A 7,605-nucleotide genomic window follows, 5' to 3' on the forward strand; every position below is an offset into this window, starting at 1 on the left:
AAAGGAAGCCTGCCTTTCTATCCCTCCTAATGGGGAAATGCAGCGAGGAAATCCCTGACCTTAGCTACACAGACGCTGTCATCTTGTGTAGCTGTTAAAATCTGTTTTCACGGCCCTGACTGTCACCTATGGCTCTGACCCTGCCGGTATTAGCCCTTACAAGGGCTGAAAGAAACTTCTATCCCTATTCTGTATAGCGCTGTGTATAGAGCGTACACAGCAGTATCGGAGACAGGAGCTACGCCAGTGGTGACTGACACCCAGACGCAGAAGAGATAATGGCGTCCGGACGGGCAGATACTCGTTTTTATAATGCAGGGACATGTGACATGGACATCCTATCACACATGCCGTTGCTTCTCTGGCTAAAAGTCCACTTAGCTGTGTGTTTGTCTGGGATTGGCTGACATGCTGGCCTGCCCCACTACACGCGCGCGCTTAGGGAAGTAAGACAAGGAAAAAAAAAAAAAAATGGCGATCGCCATTATCCAAACAGCAGTGATCTGAATGCGCTGTTCCCGCACACTATACACTGAAATTTCATGATAGTGTGAGTCACAGAGTGACTTACACTATTACAGCGGAAAGCCAGCTAGTAATTAGCTGGTCTTTTTGCTGCTAGAACCGTTCTCGAACGCATCTAGAACTATCGAGCTTTAGCAAAAAGCTCGAGTTCTAGTTCGATCTAGAACAGCCTTCAAAATCTCTCGAGCCGCGAACTGGAGAACCTCGAACCGCGCTCAACTCTAATTAGAACATACAAATTCCCTGACAGGCAGTGGATTTAGCCTGAGAAGACTCTCTAAAATAATCAGCCACAATCAGCCAGCTTCCACAATCCAAGGGTTCTTTCACATGTCAATTTTTCTCATACAAGTCTATACGGGTTAGAACTTGTATGATAGTCTATGGCAGGGATGGGAACCTGCGGCCCTCAATGGGGTTTTTTTACGGCCCCCAGGCAGATTTTCGGTGGCCACAGTGCTCGGGCAGATGCTCCTCTTGTCGGCTACTGGCCCTTTAAATCCCCATATCCGTTGCAAGCATGGCCGGCCATAGCTATATGCGAGCTGTGTCACACAGGGCGCTGGCCAGCAGACTGCACTGAGGGAGGGCTTCCCATCTACCTCTGGCTCCTGCACAATATCCTGTCAGATTGCAGTTAGAAGCAGAGTTATGGGGGAGAGGCCTGCACAGCACTGAGGAGGCTGCATAGTGCCATGTGCTCAGCCTCTCAGCCTCCTGTCCTGTGCACTCAGCCTCTGTGCTCGGCTGTTCAGGTCTAGCACCACAGAGGAGACAGGAGACAAGAATGAAGACAGCGCTGATTGGCCACACATTAATCACTCTGTGCCCGGCTGCTGCAGCCATCTTGCATGAGGAGGGAGGGTCAGTCACGAACTTGTGCTGCACCTGATCTTACAGGACAATTAAGCAGCAGGTACTTATATCTGAGCTAAGTGTGTTTATAGCTAATATATAAGACCATATATCTAATATATTAGTGACTTCAATGTCCAGTGTATGTACAGTACTGGCCAAAAGTATTGGCACCCCTGCAATACTGTTAGAGAATACTCAGTTTCTTCCTGAAAATGATTGCAATCACAAATTCTTTGGTATTATCTTCATTTAATTTGTCTTCAATCAAAAATAAATAAATAAATAAATTGTCATAAAGCCAAAGTGGATATAATTCCACACCAAACATAAAAAAGGGGGTGGACTCAAGTATTGGCACTGTTTGAAAAATCATGTGATGCTTCTCTAATTTGTGTAATTAACAGCACCTGTAACTTACCTGTGGCACCTAACAGGTGTTGGCAATAACTAAATCACACTTGCAGCCAGCTGACATGGATTAAAGTTGACTCAACCTCTGTCCTGTGTCCTTGTGTGTAGCACATTGAGCATGGAGAAAAGAAAGAAGACCAAAGAACTGTCTGAGGACTTGAGAATTCAAATTGTGAGGAAGCATGAGCAATCTCAAGGCTAAAGGGGGCTTTACACGGTAGCGATATCGCTAGCAATTTCTAGCGATATCGAGCGTGTAAGTACCCGCCCCCGTCGTGCATGCGATTGTTTGTGATCGCTGCCGTAGTGAGCATTATCGCTATGGCAGCGTCACACGTACTTACCTGGTCGTCTTCGTCGCTGTGACTGACGAACAATCCCTCCTTCAAGGGGGAGGGACGTTCGGCATCACAGCGACGTCACCGCAACGTCACTAAGCGGCCGGCCAATGAAAGCGGAGGGGCGGAGATGAGCAGGACGTAACATCCCGCCCACCTCCTTCCTTCCGCATTGGGGCCAGCGGCAGGTAAGGAGATGTTCCTCGCTCCTGCGGTGTCACACATAGCGATGTGTGCTGCCGCATGAGCGATGAACAACATGGATAAACAACCCTTACCGATTTTTGAGTTTGGGACGATCTCTATATGGTGAACGATTTTCACCATTTTTGAGGTCGCTTAAGGTCGCTGGTCAGTGTCACACGCTGCGATATCGTTAATGACGCCGGATGTGCGTCACTAACAACGTGACCCCGACGATAAAACATTAACGATATCGTAGCGTGTAAAGCCCCCGTAAAAGTCAATCTCCAAAGACCTGAAAGTTCCTGTGTCTACCGTGCGCAGTGTCATCAAGAAGTTTAAAGCCCATGGCACTGTGGCTAACCTCCCTAGATGTGGAAGGAAAAGAAAATTTGATGAGAGATTTCAACGCAAGATTGTGCGGATGGTGGATAAAGAACCTCAATTAACATCCAAACAAGTTCAAGCTGCCCTGCAGTCCGAGGGTACAACAGTGTCAACCCGTGCTATCCGTCGACATCTGAATAAAAAGGGACTGTATGGTAGGATACCCAGGGAGACCCCACTTCTTACCCTGAGACATAAAAAAGCCAGGCTGGAGTTTGCCAAAACTTACCTGAGAAAGCCTAAAATGTTTTGGCAGAATGTTCTCTGGTCAGATGAGACAAAAGTAGAGCTTTTTGGGAAAAGCCATCAACATAGAGTTTACAGGAAAAATAGAGGCATTCAAAGAAAAGAACACTGTCCCTACAGTCAAACATGGTGGAGGTTCCCTGATGTTTTGGGGTTGCTTTGCTGCCTCTGGCACCAGACTGCTTGACCGTGTGCATGGCATTATGAAGTCTGAAGGCTACCAACAAATTTTGCAGCATAATGTAGGGCCCAGTGTGAGAAAGCTGGGTCTTCTTCAGAGGTCATGGGTCTTCCAGCAGGACAATGACCCAATACACACTTCAAAAAGCACTAGAAAATGGTTTGAGAGAAAGCACTGGAGACTACTAAAGTGGCCAGCAATGAGTCCAGACCTGAATCCCATAGAACACCTGTGGAGAGATCTCAAAATGGCAGTTTGGAGAAGGCACCCTTCAAATCTCAGGGACCTGGAGCAGTTTTCCAAATAAGAATGGTCTAAAATTCTAGCAGAGCATTGTAAGAAACTCATTGATGGTTACCGGAAGCGGTTGGTCGCAGTTATTTTGGCTAAAGGTTGTGCAACCAAGTATTAGGCTAAGGGTGCCAATACTTTTGTCTGGCCCATTTTTGGAGTTTTGTGTGAAATGATCAATGATTTGATTTTTGTTTCATTCTCTTTTGTGTTTTTTCATTGCAAGCAAAATAAATGAAGATAATAATACCAAGGAATTTGTGATTACAATCATTTTCCAGAAGAAACTGAGTATTATCTGACAGAATTGCAGGAGTGCCAATACTTTTGGCCAGCACTAAGAGGAGGGGAGCCAGCACTGCTTATGAATGGCATGCAACAATGAAAAAATAAAAAGTGTAATATTCACAAATTCATTCCTACTGTAACAATTCAATGAGATTTTTTGCAAATGATTGATCAATGATTTGAGCCCCCTGCCACGTCACGGCAAATCTCTATAGGGGGGTCCCTACACTATGTTATAAATTATTATCGTACCATAAGGGCTCATATAATGAGCAGGACCATATAAGAACACCACTTACCCGGTAAATGTCTGAACCGCTCCCATGCTGCAAAGACTGACAACTGCGAATAAAGGCAGCCCAGGTGCCAATGTGTGTGGCAGAACCACACACACCAGCACAATGTCAGGACTGGCCCTCACAGTGCCAGACCAGCAAACATGGATGAGGGCAGAATAGGCTCAGGCAGGTGGTGCTTAAATAATGATGCCTGTGGAACAGAGGGCAGTGGCTGTGTGTGAACAGGCACCAACATGAATTTGGCGCTCAACCACCGACCAGTTAAACGCAAAGAGGAGGGGAGCCAGCACTGCTTATGAATGGCATGCAACAATGAAAAAATAAAGAGTAATATTCACAAATTCATTCCTACTGTAAAGCTGGGTTCACACATAGCGACAGCGACAACGACGTCGCTGTTACGTCACCACTTTCTGTGACTCAACAGCGACCTTGTAAGTCGCTGTTATGATCGCTGCTTAGCTGTCAAACACAGCAGAAGCAGCAGCGATCATAACGACACGCGTCGCTGTGCTACATGTGCAGCGAGCCGCGCACACCGCTTAGCGCTGGCTCCCTGCACCCCTAGCTACAGTACACATCGGGTTAATTACCCGATGTGTACTGTAGCTACATGTGCACAGAGCAGGAGCCGGCACTGGCAGCGAGAGCGGCGGACGCTGGTAACGAAGGTAAATATTGGGTAACCAGGGAAAGGTCTTCTCTTGGTTACCCGATGTTTACCTTGGTTACAGCTTACCGCAGCTGCCAGATGCCGGCTCCTGCTCGCTTCATTTCGTCGCTGTCACACACAGCGATGTGTGCGTCACAGCGGGAGAGCGGTGACCAAAAAATGAAGCTGGACATTCAGCAACGACCGGCGACCTCACAGCAGGGGCCAGGTCGTTGCTGGATGTCACAGACAGCGACAGCGACGGGACGTCGCTGCAACGTCACAGAAAATAGTGACGTAGCAGCGACGTCGTTGTCGTCGTCGCTGGGTGACACCAGCCTAACAATTCAATGAGATTTTTTGCAAATGATTGATCAATGATTTGAGCCCCCCCTGCCACGTCACGGCAAATCTCTATAGGGGGGTACCTACACTGTTATAAATTATTATCGTACCATAAGGTCTCCTATAATGAGCAGGACCATATAAGAACACCACTTACCCGAGACATGTCTGAACCGCTCCCATGCTGCAAGGACTGACAACTGCGAATAAAGGCAGCCCAGGTGCCAGTGTGGTTTCTTTGCGTTTAACTGGCTGGTGGTTGACCGCTACCTTGCCGTGCACGCTCAGTGTGGTTTGCAAATTCTTTCTGTTGCCATCAAAATTCATGTTGGTGCCTGTTTACACACAGCCACCGCCCCCTGTTCCACAGGCATCATTATTTAAGCACCACCTGCCTGAGCCTATTCTGCCCTCATCCATGTTTGCTGGTCTGGCACTGTGAGGGCTAGTTCTGACATTGTGCTGGTGTGTGTGGTTCTGCCACACATACTGGCATCTGGGCTGCCTTTATTCGCAGTTGTCAGTCCTTGAAGCATGAGAGCGGTTCAGATAAGTCTCGGGTAAATGGTGTTCTTATATGGTCCTGCTCATTATATGGGACCGTATGGTACGATAATAATTTATAACAGTGTAGGGGACCCCTTATAGAGATTTGCCGTGACGTGGCAGGGGGGCTCAAGTCATTCATCAATCATTTGAAAAAAATCTCATTGAGTTTTTACAGTAGGAATGAATTTGCGAATATTACACTTTTTATTTTTTCATTGTTGCATGCAATTCATAAGCAGTCCTGGCTCCCCTCCTCTTTGTGTTTTGGCCAGCACTGTATGCTGTATATGTCCAGAGTGTGAGTGCTGTATACAGTGTCTGTGAGTGCTGTATATGGGTTATGAGTGCTGTGTACGGCGTGTGAGTGCTGTGTACAGTATACATGTGTACTGTATATGGCCAGTGTGTGTCATGTTCGGTATACAATATGATCAGTGTGCCAAGGCGGTGTGCAGTATACAGCCAATGTGAGTACAATGTGCGGTTTACAGCCAGGGTGTCAATTTTGTGTGCAGTATATGGCCACTGTGTTGGGGCTGTGTGCGGTACACGGCGGCCACTGTGGCGGGGCTGTGTGCAGTACATGGCGGCCACTGTGTCGGGGCTGTGTGCGGTACACGGCGGCCAGTGTGTTGGGGCTGTGTATGTACAGCGTCTCCTATGTGATGTATATGGTTTACCAATCTTAATTTCACAAAGTTGACTGTGCTCAAGACTGAGACAAACCTGGAAAAGCAGTTGTGAGAAGCGACATGATCAATATCACCGAACATCACAGCTGCACCAAAGATAAGCAGCTCCAGCCACCACAGTAGGGGGGAGTTAATTGTTTCACCAAATATATTAGGGTCATTTTCAAGTTGATAATTTTTTGAAGCCCCCGAAGGTTGGTAGAAATTTCCAAATGGCCCCTGGCAGAAAAAAGGTTCGCCTCCCCTGGTCTATGGGGTAGCTCACACGTTCAAATTTTTTTTTTTATTACATTTTTTTTTTTTTTTTGCTCCGATTGAGTGGTTTGCATAAATGCAAGGAGACTTGTCTAATATATTAATGGGACAATTGTGGGATCAGACTCGCCAAAACAAGTACACTACCCATAAAAAGTTAGGGATATTTGGCTTTTGGGTAAAATTTATGTAAAACCTAAAAAAAATGCTATATTTTATCATGAAAGTAGGGCATGTAAGTAGAAGCATGCAATGATTACTTCCTTATCTCAAAAAAATTATTGAAATAAAAAACAACAATGCTGGTGGGTCAATGTCTTAATAACTTGTCATGTTGCCCTGAGCATCAATTACAGATTGACAAAAACCTCTCATGCTGTTCGCAAGTGGCATTATTGTCAGCTGAGGCATGGCATACCACTCTTGAAGAGTGGCTCTCAGGTCATTGAGGTTCTGGGGTACAGAGTTATGAGCCTCTACTTGGTGACTCAGCTGATCCCATAGGTTTTCCATAGAATTCAGGTCTGCAGAATGTGCAGGCCATTCCAGTTGAGGTACCACTGTCTCCAGCAGCCATTCCTTTAATGATGTGACCTCAATGAGCTGGAACATTGTTGTCCATGAAAATTAAATTTAGACCTGTGTTGTTCATTCAGAGGCACAATGACTGGATTAATGATGTTATTTAAGTAGTAGGGGCTTGTCACTGTATCATTCACAAGGTGTAGGGCAGTTCTGTATTGACTAGCCAAACCTCCCCACACTGTAACACCATTAGGCTTGTCTACTGACAACAGTGGCTGAAGCAAAGCCCTCTGATTAACGTCTTCAACATCGTTGGCACCATAATTTCTTTTCTACATAAATGGACTTTCATTAGTGAACAGCACTGAGGCCCACTGGTCCCTCGTCCAGGTAGATGGTTCCTGTGCCTAGTGTTGTGGTCAGATAACCTTGGAGATTCTATAGCACGCAGACCACGCTGATGTAAATGGTTTTGAATGGTCTGATGTGACACTTGGTTGCCTCTCACCTCCCTTAAGTGTGCCTGGAGTTGTGTGGCATTTATCATCCAGTTACGAAGGGCATTGTTCACAATTATACT

Source organism: Anomaloglossus baeobatrachus, chromosome 5 (assembly GCF_048569485.1).
Source record: "Anomaloglossus baeobatrachus isolate aAnoBae1 chromosome 5, aAnoBae1.hap1, whole genome shotgun sequence".
In the NCBI taxonomy this organism is placed as follows: Eukaryota; Metazoa; Chordata; class Amphibia; order Anura; family Aromobatidae; genus Anomaloglossus; species Anomaloglossus baeobatrachus.